Source organism: Helianthus annuus, chromosome 11, assembly GCF_002127325.2.
Source record: "Helianthus annuus cultivar XRQ/B chromosome 11, HanXRQr2.0-SUNRISE, whole genome shotgun sequence".
Classification (NCBI taxonomy): domain Eukaryota; kingdom Viridiplantae; phylum Streptophyta; class Magnoliopsida; order Asterales; family Asteraceae; genus Helianthus; species Helianthus annuus.
In genome coordinates, this window is record NC_035443.2 from 41,640,475 (window position 1) to 41,658,687 (window position 18,213).

The window sequence follows — 18,213 nt, forward strand, 5'->3', positions numbered from 1 at the left end:
ATAGCAAACATGTAATTCTTTACAAGATTTAATTATAAATTATCCCAAGTTGTAAAGAGTTTGTGCCTTGTGCATTTAAACCAATTTTATTAAACATTTTACAAAAGTGTCAGTTGAATGTATTTACCAGTGTAAACTGACGTATTTTCCCAAAAAGACTAAATGCAGGTACTATGCGTAATTGGCTGGGATTTCTCCTTAGCATCATTAGAAGTCTCGCAAGCTTAAGATGCCTGAAGTCTGTTGAACAATACTTTTATTATTATTATGGATCCCTGTGGATTTTATTTCAACAATGGTGATACTTTGATATTACATTTAACGTTGAAATATATTTATCTTTATGCTTCCGTTGTGCATTCATATAATTGTGTGGTTTGACTATATTGTTGCCAACTACGTCACGGTAATCCCCCACCAGGCCCACCGGTGAGACACGTGGAAATCGGGGTGTGACAGGTTGGTATCAGAGCCAACATTGAGTGAATTAAACACTATCTTAATGTGTTTAATCTCAATGACACAATTGCACATACTTGAGTCTAGACAAGAACATAGGACAAATTCGAATTGTTATTCCAGTTTGTCTTTTTATTGTTTATTGTTATTTAAAGTTTTGAAAGCAGGAAATATGCCACCTGCAATCAGACGAGGAAGAGGAGGAAGAGGCAAAGGGACGATCATTACTCACAATGATCACGAGGCTGGACCTTCGAACATGCGAGCTCCTTCCAGTACTAGAAGTGAGGAACCACAGAGACGAAGAAGAAACCTCTTTGAACCTGCAAGACATTCTACCTCGCATAGTTCAACACCCTCGTACCGTCATTCTTTTGGGCCAGATTCGGAAAACAATCCCAATAACCCTCAACCATCCTTTATACCTCTTCAGCGATCTGCTTCGCACCGTTCTTATGGCGATCCTTCACCTTTCTTCATAGGACATTTAACCCGGCGGATTATGTCCAAGAGCCCATAGAGTATAACCCTTTAGGACCAGAGGATCACTTTTCTGAAGACAATGCAGTGGATATGGACGAGGATACAGACCCCGTCGAGCCTGCAAGGGGTACTCCCAATCATCCAATCGAGATCTCTGATGGGTCATCCTTTCATGGAACACCCTATCAAGGTCCCGACAGCTACCAGGCGAGGTTTGACCAATGTAATTGGTACTTTACACCTTCACATCATTTCTCGCCTCATGATCAACAGCAACAACAGGATCCTTCTGAGGATTCGCGGTTTGTGGCAGTTACGCCACCACCACCGCCACCGGTTCAACCAGTAATTCCAGATCCGCCAAGGCGTAGAAGATCAGGCGCACGGATGTCTACCCGAGGAGGGGAATTTCATTTCAGCACCCCTCGCCACTCGAGTGCTAGTCACTTTCCGTCAGTACCTGAAGAAGAACCACAATCAGGGGAACCTTCTGGTCACCCTGCAGAGGTGAATTCTGCACCAGTTGCACCACCTCCGCCACCTTTCGGATATGACAATCCGATACCAGCGTATGGCGCTTCCACGGCGTACAATCCGTTTGAGCAGCCGACTCACACGCACTACAACTACAACTATGATGCCGATCCATATGTGGTAGCGGCTAATTATAACGCCCTCCATGGAACCTCTTGGAGACCAGATTACTCAGCTCATGGGTATCCTATACCTCCTAGACCTCCGGTTCAGCAACCGTCGCAGCAGCCACGTTTTTCTCCACCGGAGCAAGAAGAAATACTCCACCGTTTAAACCGTGTGGAACGAGACTTCGAACAAGAACGCAAGAGTAATCGTGGATTTCTCAAGGGCCTAGCAAACCTACTAAAAGGGAGGAAGAAACGAGATCATTAATCTCTTTATGTATTACAGTATTTATTATTACAAGCAAAATCCCTGCGAGGACATTTGCTTAGAGTATTTTAGTCCCTGTGTGGACATCTATCTTATTTCAGTCCCTACGTGGACTTATCTTTTTAGTCCCTGTGCGGACATCTATCTTGTGTTGGTCCCTGCGTGGACTTGTTTTTCTATAGACCTCTGCGTAGGTAATTACTTATTTAAAAAGTCCCGTTTAGGGCAGGGTGTAATCATATTTGAAGTTTATGGAATGCTATGTTATGAATTTCAATTTTGTTATTATATATGAAATAAATCAAAAATCATTCCTTTTAAATTAATCTGCCTAAATAAAGAATCTTAAGAGTGAAACCTAGCCAGGTGTCTTTTTTTGACCTGGCCAAGATGGTAAGACCTGATTAAAAGATTCAGATTTCCAGTTAACCTCTGTAATCATGTTAACGTTCATGGCAGATGTGATTCGTTAAAATCGCACGCGTCATTCTTATATAAGAATCCTCCTAAGGATTTCAAAGCCCAATTTAATGATTTGTAAATCATGGGTTAAATCGTCAATAAAGACGATCATTTGTTAAACATCCATTAGCGATGTAGTACCTACGGGCCAAATTTATTAAACATCCATTAGCGATGTAGTGCCTACGGGCCAAATTATAAAACATCCGTTAGTGATGTAGTGCCTACGGGCCAAAACTTATAAACATCCATTGGTGATGTAGTGCCTACGGGCCAAATTATTGTCATATAAGACAAAAGGCAGTGGTGGTCTATGACTCCCTGTCGGAAAAGGTAAAGGGACTATGGTTCAAACCTTCATGCCTTGATTCTCTGTAATCCCGGCTAATATTATAAAAACGTCCTCGTGACTAGGCTTTTATGCCACTAACAATATTATTTGTAATTAGGATAAGTATGTTCAAATCCTAAATAAAAGTGAGTAACAATTAACCAGATATGGTCTCTGTTACCATGGTTAATGAATTGCCATAAAAGACAATTCCATAATAAACTCCTAAATAAAATTTTTCGTTATCTTCTGTAGCAGATTCAAGTTACCATGACTGATCCTAATGGGGAGAATAGTCATAGGAATGAAGACGAATACGATAACGCCCAGGTTCATTTGACGGGCGCAGAATTAAAAGCTCTTGTCGACAATGCTGTTAAGGCAACCCTGGATCGACAATACAAGGAGTATACTGAATCCCGGAGCAGAACCATATCCAAACCACACTTAAAGCCGAAAACCCACTCAAAATCTCACAGCAAGCCACCGTCCAAGCCTAAAAAGGACGATGATAATCACTCATCTAATGAAAACAGTGTCGGTCCTAAAGAAAAAGTGTATACTGATGCATCTCGCGCCAGGGGCTGCACCTACAAGTATTTTGTATCTTGTAAACCCCGAGACTTCACTGGGGAGAAAGGCGCAGTTGATTGCATGACGTGGCTAGACGAGATGGACACCGTGGTGGACATCAGTGGGTGCGCAGAGAAAGATGTGGTAAAGTTCGTTTCACAATCATTCAAGGGCGAGGCTCTGGCTTGGTGGAGGGCTTTGGTTCAGGCCTCGGAGAAGGCTGTTCTATACAGCATGACATGGGAGGAATTCATTTCTCTCATCAAGGAAAATTACTGCCCTCAACATGAGGTTGAAAAGATAGAGATTGACTTCCTGTCATTGGTGATGACGAACCTTGACTGTCAAGCTTACCTCACGAGCTTCAACACGATGTCCCGGTTGGTTCCGTATCTGGTAACCCCGGAGCCAAAGAGAATCACTCGTTTTATCGGTGGGTTAGCCCCCGAAATAAAGGCAAGCGTGAAGGCCTCTCGGCCAGCGACCTTTAGATCTGTAGCCGACATATCTTTATCCCTTACTCTGGATGCGGTCCGACAAAGATCGCTGAGGAACAAAGAAGCTGAGAAGAGAAAGCGTGAAGATGATACTTCACGGAGGTCGGGCAAGAAGCACCGTGGAAACGGTGATAACAAGAGAGGGTCGGAGTCAAGGAAGGATGGGCAACAGTCTGGTGAGAAGCCCAAGTGCAAGAATTGCAAGAGACATCACTTTGGAAAGTGTAGACTCGAATCAAACTCGCAGACTCAGTCAAAGCCGTATGCTTGCGGGTTATGCAAATCCAAGGACCACAAGACCGTGGATTGCAAAAAGATAAAAGATGCAACTTGCTATAACTGCAACGAGAAAGGGCACATTAAAAGCAACTGCCCTAAATATGCCAAGAAGCCTGAAGAAGCCAAGAAGAACAATGCAAGAGACTTCAGGATGGAGGCGAAAGAAGCAGTGCTAGATGATAACGTGATCACAGGTACTTTTCTCGTAAATGATATCTTTGCAAGAGTACTTTTTGATTCGGGCGCTGATAAATCTTTCGTAGATCATAAATTTTGCAAATTGCTGAATATGCCTGTCAAAACCTTAAATGTGAATTACGAGGTAGAGCTAGCAGATGGCACCATAGAAACCGTCTCCACTGTGTTAGATGGATGTGTGATATCCATTAAGAACCACTCTTTTCCTCTATCTCTACTTCCCTTTAATTTGGCTGGTTTTGACATAGTTCTGGGTATGGACTGGTTATCTCACAACCAGGCCCAAATCGTCTGCAACAGAAAGCATGTGGTGATAAAGACTCCGTCTGGTGAATCGCTTACCATTCGGGGAGATACCCAGCACGGATTGCCTGAGCAAGTGACTATGCTCAAGGCTTCAAAATGTCTAAAGAAGGGTTGTGTCATCTACATGGCACAGGTGATTTTTGAAGAGCCTAAACCAAAGATAGAAGACATTCCCGTCATTTCGGAATATCCAGAAGTTTTCCCTGAAGATCTACCTGGTTTGCCACCAGATAGGCAAGTGGAATTCAGGATCGATATCATCCCTGGAGCAGCTCCTATTGCTAGAGCACCTTACAGGCTAGCACCAACCGAAATGAAGGAGTTGAGGACCCAACTAGATGAACTGTTAGCTAAAGGTTTCATCAAACCTAGTTCGTCTCCCTGGGGAGCACCTGTCCTGTTTGTAAAGAAGAAGGATGGATCGATGCGTCTGTGCATCGATTATCGCGAGCTTAATAAGGTCACGATAAAGAATAGATATCCCTTGCCGAGGATCGACGATTTGTTCGATCAGTTACAAGGGGCAAGTTATTTCTCGAAGATTGATTTGAGGTCAGGCTACCATCAACTGAAAGTCAGAGATGAAGACGTACATAAAACCGCATTTAGGACTCGCTATGGTCACTATGAGTTCCTAGTGATGCCTTTTGGGCTCACTAATGCACCGGCTGCGTTCATGGATCTCATGAATCGCGTCTGCAAGCCGTACTTAGACAAATTCGTCATCGATTTCATCGACGACATTCTTATCTACTCGAAGAACAAAGCTGACCATGAGAAACACCTTCGTTGTATTCTCAAACTACTGCATCATGAGAAACTCTATGCCAAATTCTCTAAATGCGAATTCTGGCTTCGAGATGTCCAATTTCTTGGACATGTCGTCAGCGAGCGTGGTATCCAGGTGGATCCCGCTAAAGTAGAGGCTGTCATGAATTGGCAAGAGCCAAAGACGCCTACAGAGATTCGTAGTTTCCTGGGTTAGCAGGATACTACAGGCGATTCATTGAAAATTTTTCAAGGATTGCTGCGCCCTTAACTTCCTTGACCAAGAAGAAAGTAAAGTTCGTTTGGGGCCCTAAGCAGCAAGAGTTCTTTGATATTCTAAAACAAAAGCTGAGCAACGCTCCTGTGCTGACATTACCTGAAGGTACCGAAGAGTTCGTAGTTTACTGCGACGCGTCACATACTGGCATGGGATGTGTGCTCATGCAGAAGGGCAAGGTTATTGCCTATGCTTCGAGACAGTTAAAGGTGCACGAGAAGAATTACACCACCCATGGCTTGGAGCTGGGTGTCGTTGTGTTCGCACTAAAACTGTGGAGGCATTATCTGTATGGTATCAAGTTTGTGATCTATTCAGATCATAAGAGCCTCCAACATCTGTTTAATCAGAAGGAATTAAACATGAGACAACGCCGTTGGATGGAGACTTTAAATGATTATGATTGTGAAATCAGATATCATCCCGGCAAGGCGAATGTAGTCGCTGATGCCCTGAGTAGAAAGGAAAGGGTGAAACCCATCCGAATCAATTCCAAGAGCATTGAAGTAAAGAATAATCTGATTGAAAGGTTGTTAGCTGCACAGAGAGAAGCTGTGTTGGAAGCTAACTACCCTAAAGAGAAGGTGGGAGTAACTGAGGAGCAGTTAACTCTTAGCAAGGACGGAATTTTACGATTGAATGGGCGGATATGGGTTCCTATTTATGGAGGACTACGAGATGTTATCCTCCAGGAAGCCCATAGTTCCAAATATTCTATCCATCCTGGAGCTGATAAGATGTATCAGGATCTAAAGGCAAATTATTGGTGGATAGGCTTGAAAAAGTCTGTAGCTGCTTATGTAGCCAAATGCTTGACTTGTGCGCAAGTCAAGGCTGAGCATCAAAAGCCATCAGGCTTGCTACAACAGCCTGAACTTCCTGAATGGAAGTGGGAATGTGTGACTAGGGATTTTATTACCAAGTTACCCAAGACGAGGAAAGGAAATGACACAATATGGGTTATAGTCGATAGACTGACTAAGTCAGCTCATTTCTTACCCATCAAGGAGACTTATAGCTCCGACATGTTAGCCCAGTTATACGTTGATAAGATTGTAGCCTTACATGGCATACATGTGTCTATTATCTCCGACAGAGATACTAGATACACGTCTCATTTCTGGAAGAGCTTCCAGCAATCTTTGGGCACCCGTTTGAATTTTAGTACGGGTTACCATCCTCAGACAGACGGTCAGAGTGAGCGTACTATTTAAACGTTGGAAGACATGCTACGTGCATGTGCTATCGATTTGGGTGGTAGTTGGGACAAGAACCTACCATTAATCGAATTCTCCTACAACAATAGCTACCATACCAGCATAAAGGCTGCGCCTTTCGAGGCATTATACGGTAGAAAGTGTAGATCGCCTGTTTGTTGGGCGGAAGTTGGAGATGTCCAATTATCAGGACCAGAGATAATCTTCGAAACGACGGACAAGATTGTCCAGATTCGAGACCGTCTCAAGGCTGCCCGAGATAGGCAGAAGAGTTACACAGATCTGAAGCGTAAAGATTTTCACTTCGAAGTAGGTGAAAAAGTGTTACTTAAAGTATCACCCTGGAAGGGGGTGATGCGTTTCGGTAAGAAAGGCAAACTAAGCCCGAGATACATAGGACCTTTCGAGGTTATCGAACGGGTCGGGTCCGTTGCCTATAAGTTAAACTTGCCAGAAGAGCTCAATGGAATTCACAATGTGTTCCACATCTGCAATCTAAAGAAGTGCTTCGCTGATGAATCATTGGTGATACCTCATACAGATGTGCATATAGATGAGAGCTTGAAATTTGTGGAAAAACCTTTGTCGATTAAAGATCGACAGGTAAAGAAGCTTCGAAGGAAGCATGTACCTATTGTTAAGGTCAAATGGGATGCCCGAAGAGGTCCCGAATTCACGTGGGAGGTTGAAGCCACGATGAAAGAGAAATACCCTTATTTATTTCAGTAAATCTCGGGTCGAGATTTATTTTAAGGGGGTGAGGATGTAACACCTCGAAATTTTGTGTCCAATAATGTGATAACATGTGTCATGAGTTTACACGTGGCATTAAATATTAAATAAAGGACTAAAGTTGACAAACCTTGAAAGTATGTAAATTCGAGGGTTATAAATGTCAACGAAGGGTAAATATACTGTATAGTAACCCTAAATGATGCTCATACCTTCAAACGAATAAATCATGGATCGTACGGAGCGAAACGCGGGAGAAAGTGAGAGATTACAAGCTACAGGGGTTAATTGTGTCAACATGTTTAATTTATACCTCTGAGTGACCCTTTGACGAACCCGAGGCTTTGTAACAGTAAAATACGCTCACTAGAATATACTATATAAATTTCGCGAAGTTCCGTTTTAAAACGAGAAAGTTATGATCAAATTCGTATGAGAGGGGTTGAAAGCGTCAACAATAAAAGTTAAGGCTTTTCGGGTAATAATTAAACTAACCGAGGACTTAACAATGCGGATAAAAGTCACGAGGCCCTTAGTTGTAAATAATCGAGGGCCAAATCGCAAAGTTACCCCTTCGAAACCGAAAGGTCAGGTTAATCATTACAAAAGATTTGAAAATCTTGAAATTCAGGCCTCAGACGGCCCGCGTGAATGAAACATGCAAGCCAATGCGGGCCGCGCGCCACCTGAAGATACGTTTTCTGACATTAGGATTCAGGCGGCCCGCGTCTGTGTTACCTGATCCTAATGCGGGCCGCGTACAAGCCCCAGATGCAGAAACTTTGGACAGACTTGTTGTTTGAGCTGGTGAACGATCATTTGAGCAATTAATGAAGAATGGGCGCCCTCTACATGCCCCCTAGCACCCAGGGCCACCTGCTGATCATCCATGAACCCTTGTAGGGTGAGTTGTAATGATCTTATGAATGAAACTTTACTATAAAAGGCCATACATTGTGCACAATTGAAACACACCTCAAAACCTGCTCTCTTGATCATCTCTGGAGCTTCCAAGCATTCTTCTATCATCCTTAGTCGTGCACCAAGCTTCTGTAAGTTTCCTAACCCTTTGTGGTTTCGTTTTTCCTTAGTTTTAGCCTAAAAGTCAATCCGTCGTAATTAACGATTGACTTTGCAATAAATCACGAATGTTCCAGTGATTTGTCGAATCAAAGATAGTTATATGATGGTAATCATGTGGGCATTAAACCCCTAAAAGGGCACCCTCTGATTCCCACTCTAACTAGTCCGAATGTCGAGTCAAACATGCTTAGAAAAAGTCAACAGAAATGCCATTTTGCGATTTCATGCATAATATGTAATGTAGACGATATGTAACCTGTTAAAACACTCATAAAACATGATAATAAGTATATTAACTAGTCTAAGCTTGTTTGATCCGACCATTTACTATTTTGACCCGGTTCGGAGCCGAAAGTCGCAAGGCTTTGAATTTTGCATTGACTTCAGTTCTGACCCGTTAAAGTAAGATTTAGATATGCCTTAGGACTCTCTTAGGACCAGGTTACATGATGGTATAACCCTCTGTGACCGGTTCGTTGTTTGTCCGAGTCTTTTACACCTTTCCGTTAAATGCTTAAAAGTTGACCGTAACGCCCTTTTTGATTTAAAACGAGAATTTAGGACGTATGAAAGAATCATAACCTTAGTTACTGATTTCTAAGCATGTCCCTAAAATTTCACGTCAATCCGAGGTCCAGAATAGGAGTTATGCTAAATAGCGCAAATTACGGAAACTTTAGTAATTTAATAGTGCAATTAGCATAACGCCTATCTAAACCCAGATTTTGACACCAAACCTTTTACACACTGATGTAAAATAATATTTTAGGATTCTTAAAGATTTTTAATTATTTTTGACCTGCTCATAACCTGCGGTTATGGCATCGGTTCGGTAAATACCGAATATACCCTTTTCGGCCATAACTTGAGTTCTACAAGGTCTTTTGACCTGATTCCAGTTGCTACTGATTTTAAATAATAAATAAAGTATTTTAGACTTTATAAACTGTTCGGAAAACTCAGATTTCCTATAGAACTCAACCTCTTTTATAATCTTTAAAAAGACCGAAATATCCCTACGGGGCATAATATGAACTTAAACTCGTTACGGGCATTATGGAAGGTATCCTACTGATACCACAACCTCTTTAAGGCATATTGACTTAGGAAAACAGTGTAGGACTCTTACGGTTACCCGTTGCGCCTTTTGCGCGCACGGTTCGGCTTATGTAACTAGTTTACAAAAACTAGCCGAAACGGGTCAAACCATATGGTTTTGACCCCAAAATCCAGAGTGTGGTTATTAAACCCATATAAAACAAGTCTTCAAACTTGTTGGGTCCAAATCACATTCCATTCACGGTTTTCGCCTTTCACGCGATTAAACCGTACTATCCCTTGAAACTGACCGGTCTAGGCTACGGCTAATATAAAGACCCGTTAGGATTCTAATAGGTTATTTTAAACCTTCGTTCCAGATTAGGGGACCAGTAAAAGCTATCTGCAATTTATTTCAATTAAGGATTTATACTTGCAAAGGTAAATACTTTTAACTTATTTTCCGTTATACGGGCTTGGGTTACGATATTTAAAATACCGCTTGGTCGGGCAATTGACCCCAACTCATTAGTAGTTGGGTATTATCAATGTGACCCGTTTAAAAACTTGTTTTGTTGGCTTTACGCCTTTGGGAGCTTAATGACCATGTCCCGGATATCCTTGGCATCATTTTACGAAATGGCCACTACCTCGACATCCGGGTGTAGGCGTACACCCGGCATTGTGTCTATATTAATTAAAGGTATAACCGTTGGTTTACCCGCCACGGCTTTATGTTTTGTGGCGTGTCTATTAACCTTTAACCCGGCACGACCCGGGCGACCGAACGCATAGCAAACATGTAATTCTTTACAAGATTTAATTATAAATTATCCCAAGTTATAAAGAGTTTGTGCCTTGTGCATTTAAACCAATTTTATTAAACATTTTACAAAAGTGTCAGTTGAATGTATTTACCAGTGTAAACTGACGTATTTTCCCAAAAAGACTAAATGCAGGTACTATGCGTAATTGGCTGGGATTTCTCCTTAGCATCATTAGAAGTCTCGCAAGCTTAAGATGCCTGAAGTCTGTTGAACAATACTTTTATTATTATTATTGATCCCCTGTGGATTTTATTTCAACAATGGTGATACTTTGATATTACATTTAACGTTGAAATATATTTATCTTTATGCTTCCGCTGTGCATTCATATAATTGTGTGGTTTGACTATATTGTTGCCAACTACGTCACGGTAATCCCCCACCGGGCCCACCGGTGAGACACGTGGAAATCAGGGTGTGACATAAGAGCAATATATACAAAAGTCAACTACTTCACATCGTTTGGCCTTATGTAAACAGACTAAAAGGGCACAAAATTCCCATTTTTTGTCATAGCAGCAATGAAAGTAAGAAACAGTTCTATCATAAAGAAATCAAAACCTTCATTTTTAGCATCAAGAAAGTCCTAAAAATAAATCACTTTAAAGAAATCAAGACAATCAAGTAATAAGCATGGCTTAACTTTTTAAAATCAAAGGAGCCATATACCTCCATCCTTCTATAGTAAGATCTTCAACATACTTGACCACTGCAAGCTGATTTATATCTATAATGAATTCCTCAAAAATATCCTCTATCTCAACTACCTATCAATTTACTTAAAAAATCAAGCTAACGATCTCAAAAAATATTTCAAATAAACACATTAATAGACAGTTAGACATGTACTATATCATGATAATCCACCATTGTATCTATCTAATGTTTCCAAGAAAATTGGCACATTTTGATTTTGATTTTCATCTTCATCTTCCTATACACCAAAACCATCATCCGTCTTCTTAATCTGCTAGTAAATAGATCACAAAATTAAACAAAAGTCAATGTGGTTGGGAGCCTAAAATTAGTGATACATCCTGGAAACATTGCTTCTTGTTGGCGATTTCAGTAGCATGTTTCCTTTAATCACAAACAAAATATAATCCAATATAAAACATATAAAAGATCTCAAATTGCATCCAACTTATTTTAAAGAAATGGAACAACACATAGATATTATGTAGACACTCAACATGTAATCACTTAAAAAACCCTATCTACCAAATCTCATCATTATGGACTCTACATCGGCTCTACATGCAGTAATAAACACTTGCTTGCTACAAGAATTGAGACGTCATATACAGCATAGAAACTATGAAAAGCTTGAGATTAACATACCTGAGAACAAAGGAGATGAAAATCAGTGCGACCACCATTGATTATTGAAGAGTCGCTGGGAACAAAATTAGATAAGTCTACAAACTATTAACAAAAAGGAGCATCAGCGGCAGATAGAAAACAAAAAGCAGAGCAAAATTCTCAACATTATCTGCAACATGATCATTATTTAGAAAATAAAAATCAGAGAAGGGGTAAGTCACAATATTTTTTGACATACGCATATTATACATAAATAAAGGATCGAATTATATTTTTTTAGTTATTACAAATAAATAATAAAGGTCTTTTTCCTAACTACACGTGATTACACATTATACTTTCAGTGGTTAAGTGGAAAAGTTTAAATTTTCACAAATTTCAATATCTAACATTCATTGTTGTAATGTATACTACAAAAATGTGAAAAAAAAAATTACCTGGTCTCCAACTAATTGGATGCTACTAAGGTTGGTTGAGTCAACATTGATAGTGCTCTGTTTCTCAATTGTGAGTACCCTCTGTGGAAAGATATACTAATTCTTCTATCCAAGAAACCTTTTGTTTCGGTGGTTCTATACTTGTGATACGTTCTCAATTCTCAGTTGTGATACTTTCATATTCATTGCATCGGTCAACTCTCCGTATGTTGGTTCTCTTTCCAAAACACTCCACAAATCCTCTTTCACTTTAAGAGTTGCCTATTACAGCACAGAAAAAAAACCCCACCCACCCTACTAAGAAATGAGCATTTAATGTAACAGAAATAATCCCTATGCAAACCATGGTCACATGTCGAAATAAACCAGTTCCCTAATGAAGACAATCCAATAATTAAAATCCAAAATAAACCTACATCTATGCATATGTCGATAAAATAGAACATAAGAGGAAACTAAACTATGAACTCACGTACCTGCAACGGATGATGAATGGATGATTTTTCAGTGATTGACAATGATTATGAACAGAAACCACTTTTTAACGGTTCTGCAGAGACATGAATAATGCTAACTAATATCACTGAAGTCAAAATTAAAACCTTAGAAATGCAAATTAACACAAAATTGATCAATAAACCTCGTTGATTCAGGGTAAATCCCATAACTATGATGAATATACAAGCAAAACGTATTGATGTGCGTGAAGTGTGTTATATTTTTTATGAGTATTTAAGCCCCTTTTTACACTTTTAGCCAAGTTTTAAATTTATAAAACACGATATTCACTAACACTAAACACACATATGGGCAAGTGCACCCATCGTGGACGTAGTATAGTGTTGGTAAGATACCGAGGTCGTCCAAGGACACAAGAGCTTTTAATACCGGTTTATCCTCAACGTCTAATCAAATCAAAAAGTGAGAAAAATGTTTTAAACTAAGAAAAATAAAAACTAATTAAATGCTGAAAATAAAATAAAAAACAGATAGACAAGATGAATCACTTGGATCCGACACGTGTGTTAGTATAACCTTTGATTATTTTCGCACTTTTGCACTTGTTTAAGAGATTATCTTAGTTATTGTAGTAGGCCCCTCTTTTGAAGGCGACGTTACCCTCAACCCAGTAGTTTGAGTCAGCAAGGATACAATCCTAAAGGGTCGGATTATTGAAAGATAATGAATTAAGTTATTAATGCAAATTGTGGTAGGCCCCGCTTTTGGCGGTGACGTTACCCTCGGCTAAGTAGTCTGAGTCAGCAGGGATACAGTCCTAAATAGCCGGGTTATAGTATTAATAGTAGTTAACTTATGAGGGGGTCAAAGAGTTTGGATCCCCGCCATCCAATACCTGTGGGCATTGAAGGAGATCCTACTAAATTTGACCCAGGTCCCAAGCAGGACCTCTAAACGCTGAACAAGGGCAAGACCCTTACCAAACCGTTCCCTTAACCCCCGACCAGGTAACCAACATACCTCCATATAGACCGTGGAGATATGAATGGTGAAAATCTTTTATTTTATATAGACAGTAAAATAATGCCAAGACACCACGGACAAACGATAAGGAAAGATCACCTTCAACATAAGTAACTAGTTATTAAAGTCATTAATACAAAACCAAATAAAAAGTGCAAAAGATTAAAAATAAAAAGTATTATACTAAACACTTGTCTTCACCAAGTGATGTAAGAGACTTAGGCAAACATGGCCTTGATTGTCAAGAACTCTTACGATCAATCTTGGATCCCGAGACGACTCACACACTCTACGATGGACAATGGATGATGGTGGTGGATGATGGTGTTATGGTGGTGGTGGGTGGTGGATGAAGTGTGAGAGAGGTGGTGTGCCAAGGGATGAGAGAGAATGAAGCCAAGCTCCTCTATTTATAGGCTGAACAGAAGGCTGGACACGGCCCCGTATCCGCTGGACACGGCCCCGTGCCCGTCTGACATTCTCTCACTTCATTAATTGTAATTGCGAATTACAATTAATGCGCCTGCTGTACTTTCACCACGCCCCCGTGCCCGCTGGACACGGCCCCGTGGTGGGCAATGGAAGCTTCTACTGGTTTGTCTTTTCTGCTGCTTCCTGGGCACGCCCCCGTGTTCGCTGGACACGGGGCGTGTTCAGACTCTGTTTCTTCTCCTTTGCTTTGGGAGGTGCCGTTGAGGGTCCGGGCAGTCTACTTTTGTTCCTTTTCTTGTATTTATGGTAGAATTAGTTGTCTTTTTGCTTCTTTTGTGATTTTGAGCTCATTTCATCCTGAAAATACAAAAGGAAGACAAAAACACTCTTTTTCCAACATTAGTACTTAAAAAGGGTTAGTTTTATGCCTTAATTGATGTGATTTATATGTTGCATTTTACACACATCAAATACCCCCACACTTGAACTTTTGCTTGTCCTCAAGCAAAACTCTTTAAATGTGGCTTACACTCCCAAATGGAATAGGTAGAAAAGAAGTTTTTTTTTTTTTTTTTTTTAGCTTGTCCTAGAGTGTCGGGAATCCAAGGTTTTTATAGGTTTTATTTTTATTTATTTACAATCCTATTCGTTATGATTTATTTTGAACGTTTCATAAGATGAATTACTTATTTGGGCATAGCATGCCTTATTAAAATTCCATTTATATACAAGTTCACATACCTCACGGGAGATCACTCAACACTCGGCCGAAGGTGTATATTTTTAGTGAATCACTCGAGAGCGGCATGGAACTTACGCCTTCCATAGGCTTGCCAAGCAATCAATCCTCCTCCTTTTTAACTTTTTACCTTTGTAAATATCAAGAGGACTTTTTTTTTGGGTGAAGGGTTAGGCTTGGGTTAAAGGTGGGTGGTTGGTTAGTGGTTAGTAAAAAGGGCGAAAATCGTAACAAGCGTCGGTTTTCGTGAAGTACCTTGTTTTTAGTGACTTTTTATTTTGAAGTATTTCTCCAAACAAGCTTTTATAGCTTTTGTTTGTTTTTGACTTCATCATCATTTTTTTTTTTGATCGTCACATAAAAAGGTGAGTTTACGAAAAAGCGAGCTTGTTACTAAAATAAAGGGTGAAAAAAAATAAAAAGGTTTTTGGTGGGTAAAAAGGGTTTTGAGGTAATGAAATGAAAGGTTTAGGCTCAAAGGGGCTATCTAGGGGGATTTTGGGTTAGTAAAAAAAATGAAAAATAATGGTTTTGAAAGAAAAAAGGTTAGTCCTAATGCCTCCATCATTTACTTACTTGGGTTTAAGTTGGTAAGGACCGGGAATGTATCGTCGTGGCAAGTTCTAGATTTGTAAGAACCGAGCGGCTATTCACACAAGAAACGAAAAATGAGCATTTAATCTAAATATGTGTGTTTTTATGCTCAATAAAGGCTCAAAACTCACTTTTGTGGGAATGGGTTTTTAATGTGACCAAGTATATATAATCGAATTTTTAACTAGACTTGTTATACCGTTTCATAATTTTCTTATGTTGGTTCTTTTTATCACGACGCTGTCGGTTGTAAACTTGTAAAAATATAACCTTTTTAGAACTTGTTATTCCCAACTTAAACTAAGACAAGTAAATAAAAAAAAATTGAAAAAGTTTTTGAAAAAATTTGGGGTGTTTAGCGGTTCCAATAGAGTTTTGTGTAAGGCTTGTGTTTAGGATTTTGCAAAATTTCAAGGTTTTAGCATCCCCCCCCACACTTAAATTACACATTGTCCTCAATGTGTCCAAAAATAAAGTTTTTGGTTGATTAGAATGTGTAAAAGTGGGTTAAAAAGCAAAGATTTATGTTACTGGCATCCTGGACACGGCCCCGTGTTGACCGGGCACGGCCCCGTGGTCAAGTGCCAGTAACAAAAATTACAGAATTGAAACAGAAGCCTGGACACGGGGGCGTGTCCGCTGAACACGGCCCGTGTCCAGTTACCTGAACAGGGTGATTTTCTGCAGGGGGCTCAGCACGGGGCCGTGTTGGTTGGGCACGGCCCGTGTTGAGCCTTCTGTGATGGAGATTTTTGTCGGGTTGCTCTGTTCTTCGTGCATGGTTCCATTTTTCTCGTTCCCTTTTTCATCCATTACCACCATGAGTGTGTTTTATTCTGCAAAAACTAAAAGATTAAACTAAACTAAGGATAGATCCGCGGAATGCCTCCGTGGTGCGCCACGTTTATAAGGGTCCTTGGCTAGACCCGATTCCAGGTTATATATCTTCTGAGTGGAGTGCCTTGCTTCCCAAGTTACACCGTCGGAGAGCGGCATCCAAACTTGAATCAATAACCTTCATGTAATTGACTGGGTCGTCGTCCTCTATTCTCTTCCCAACTCCGAACTTCACCTCATCATCCCCATACCTCAAAGTCAGTGTCCCGTCATTCATGTCTACCACTGCTTGTGCTGTGGCAAGGAAGGGTCTCCCTAGTATAAGGGGGACCTCGGTGTCTTCCTCCATGTCGAGTATGACAAAGTCAACTGGATAAACGAATCTGCTTACCCTTACCAAGACATTCTCGATGACACCTTGTGGGAACTTGACTGATCGATCAGCGAGTTGTATGCTTATTTTTGTAGGGCTCGTGGTTCCCAAGCCAAGCCTTTTGAACATCGATGAGGGCATGAGGTTAATGCTAGCCCCTAAGTCGGCCAAGGCATTGCGAACGGGTGATTCCCCTATTGAGCATGGAATCGTGAAACTTCCGGGATCGATTTTCTTTTGGGGTACTTTATTGAGTACGAGGGCAGAGCATTCTTCGCCTAAATTAACTAATTGCAAATTTTCAATTTTCTTTTTATGTGTAAGGAAGTCCCTCATAAATTTAGAGTATTTGGGCATTTGGGTTAGGACTTCGATAAAAGGAATATTGACATGCAATTGTTTTAACAGACTTTCGAATTTTGCGAACTGCTCATTGGTCTTTTGACGAATTAACCTACTGGGGTACGGAACTCGAGGAGCCTTGGTAGGCTCTGGTGATGGGGGAGAGTTCTTTTCCTGCAGATGTGTTGGCATTGTTTCTTCCGCAGGTGGAGGTACTTCTGCAGGCCCTACGGTGCGGTTTCGTAGTGTGATGAGGTGAACTTGCGCTTTTGGGTTTGTTTCGGTATTGCTAGGTAATGCGCCTTGCGGTCTCTCGGAAAAATTTTGTGCTAGTTGATTTATTTGTTTTTCTATGTTTTGAATGCTAGCTTGTTGATTCTTAAAATTAGATTCTAATTGTAGAAATCTTTCCGAGTTTTTCTTATCAGTGTCAGAGACGAGGCGAGATATAGTATCTTCGAGCCTTTCTCGTCCACCTTGTTGTTGAGTGAAATTTTGTGACTCATTTCTTGATTGCTGAAAGTTTGTTCGTTGGGTTTGTTGGTTACTACTATTGCCGGTTTCCCTCCAACCAAGGTTTGGGTGGTTTCGCCATCCTTGGTTGTAAGTTCCCGTTGGAGGACCCGACGGCCTAGGTCTATTATCAATGTAGTTTACCATTTCTTGTTGATCGTCCGTTTCTTTCATGCAACTCCAATTTTCATGTGACCCACCACACCCTTCACAACCCATAACCGAGACTGTTTTTGTCATTTCTAATTTTTTTATTTTTGAAGAAAGGGCCTCGATTTGGGCTTGTAAAGAAGTGCTTTCGTCGACCTTATGGGCGCCCGGGGCGATAGACTTATTTCCCCGGGGAGTGTGCCATTGAAAATTGGTTTGAGCAATTTCCTCAATCTGATTATATATTTCGTGTGGGCGTCGATTACCTAAAAGTCCCCCGGAGCTAGAATCAAGTGTCTGCCTAGTGTGTGGCAACAATCCATTGTAGAAAGTGGATACTTGTTGCCATATTGCGAGGCCGTGATGGGGACACTTGCGTAATAGCTCCTTGAACCTTTCCCAAGTTTCATATAAGGATTCCCCGTCCTCTTGTGAGTATGTATTAATTTCAGGCATTAATTTAGCAGTTTTAGCAGGAGGGAAATACTTTTGGGCTAGTTCATCCCAGGTGTTTACCGATCCAGCTGGGAGGGTGTTGAGCCAAGCTTTCGC

The 18,213-nt window shown here is 40.7% G+C and overlaps 1 pseudogene; it reads left to right on the plus strand.

Moving 5' to 3' along the window:
* Nucleotides 1–18,016: 18,016 nt before the first annotated feature.
* On the plus strand, nt 18,017–18,117 carry LOC118484505 (annotated as a pseudogene).
* The last annotated feature ends 96 nt before the right edge of the window (nt 18,118–18,213 follow it).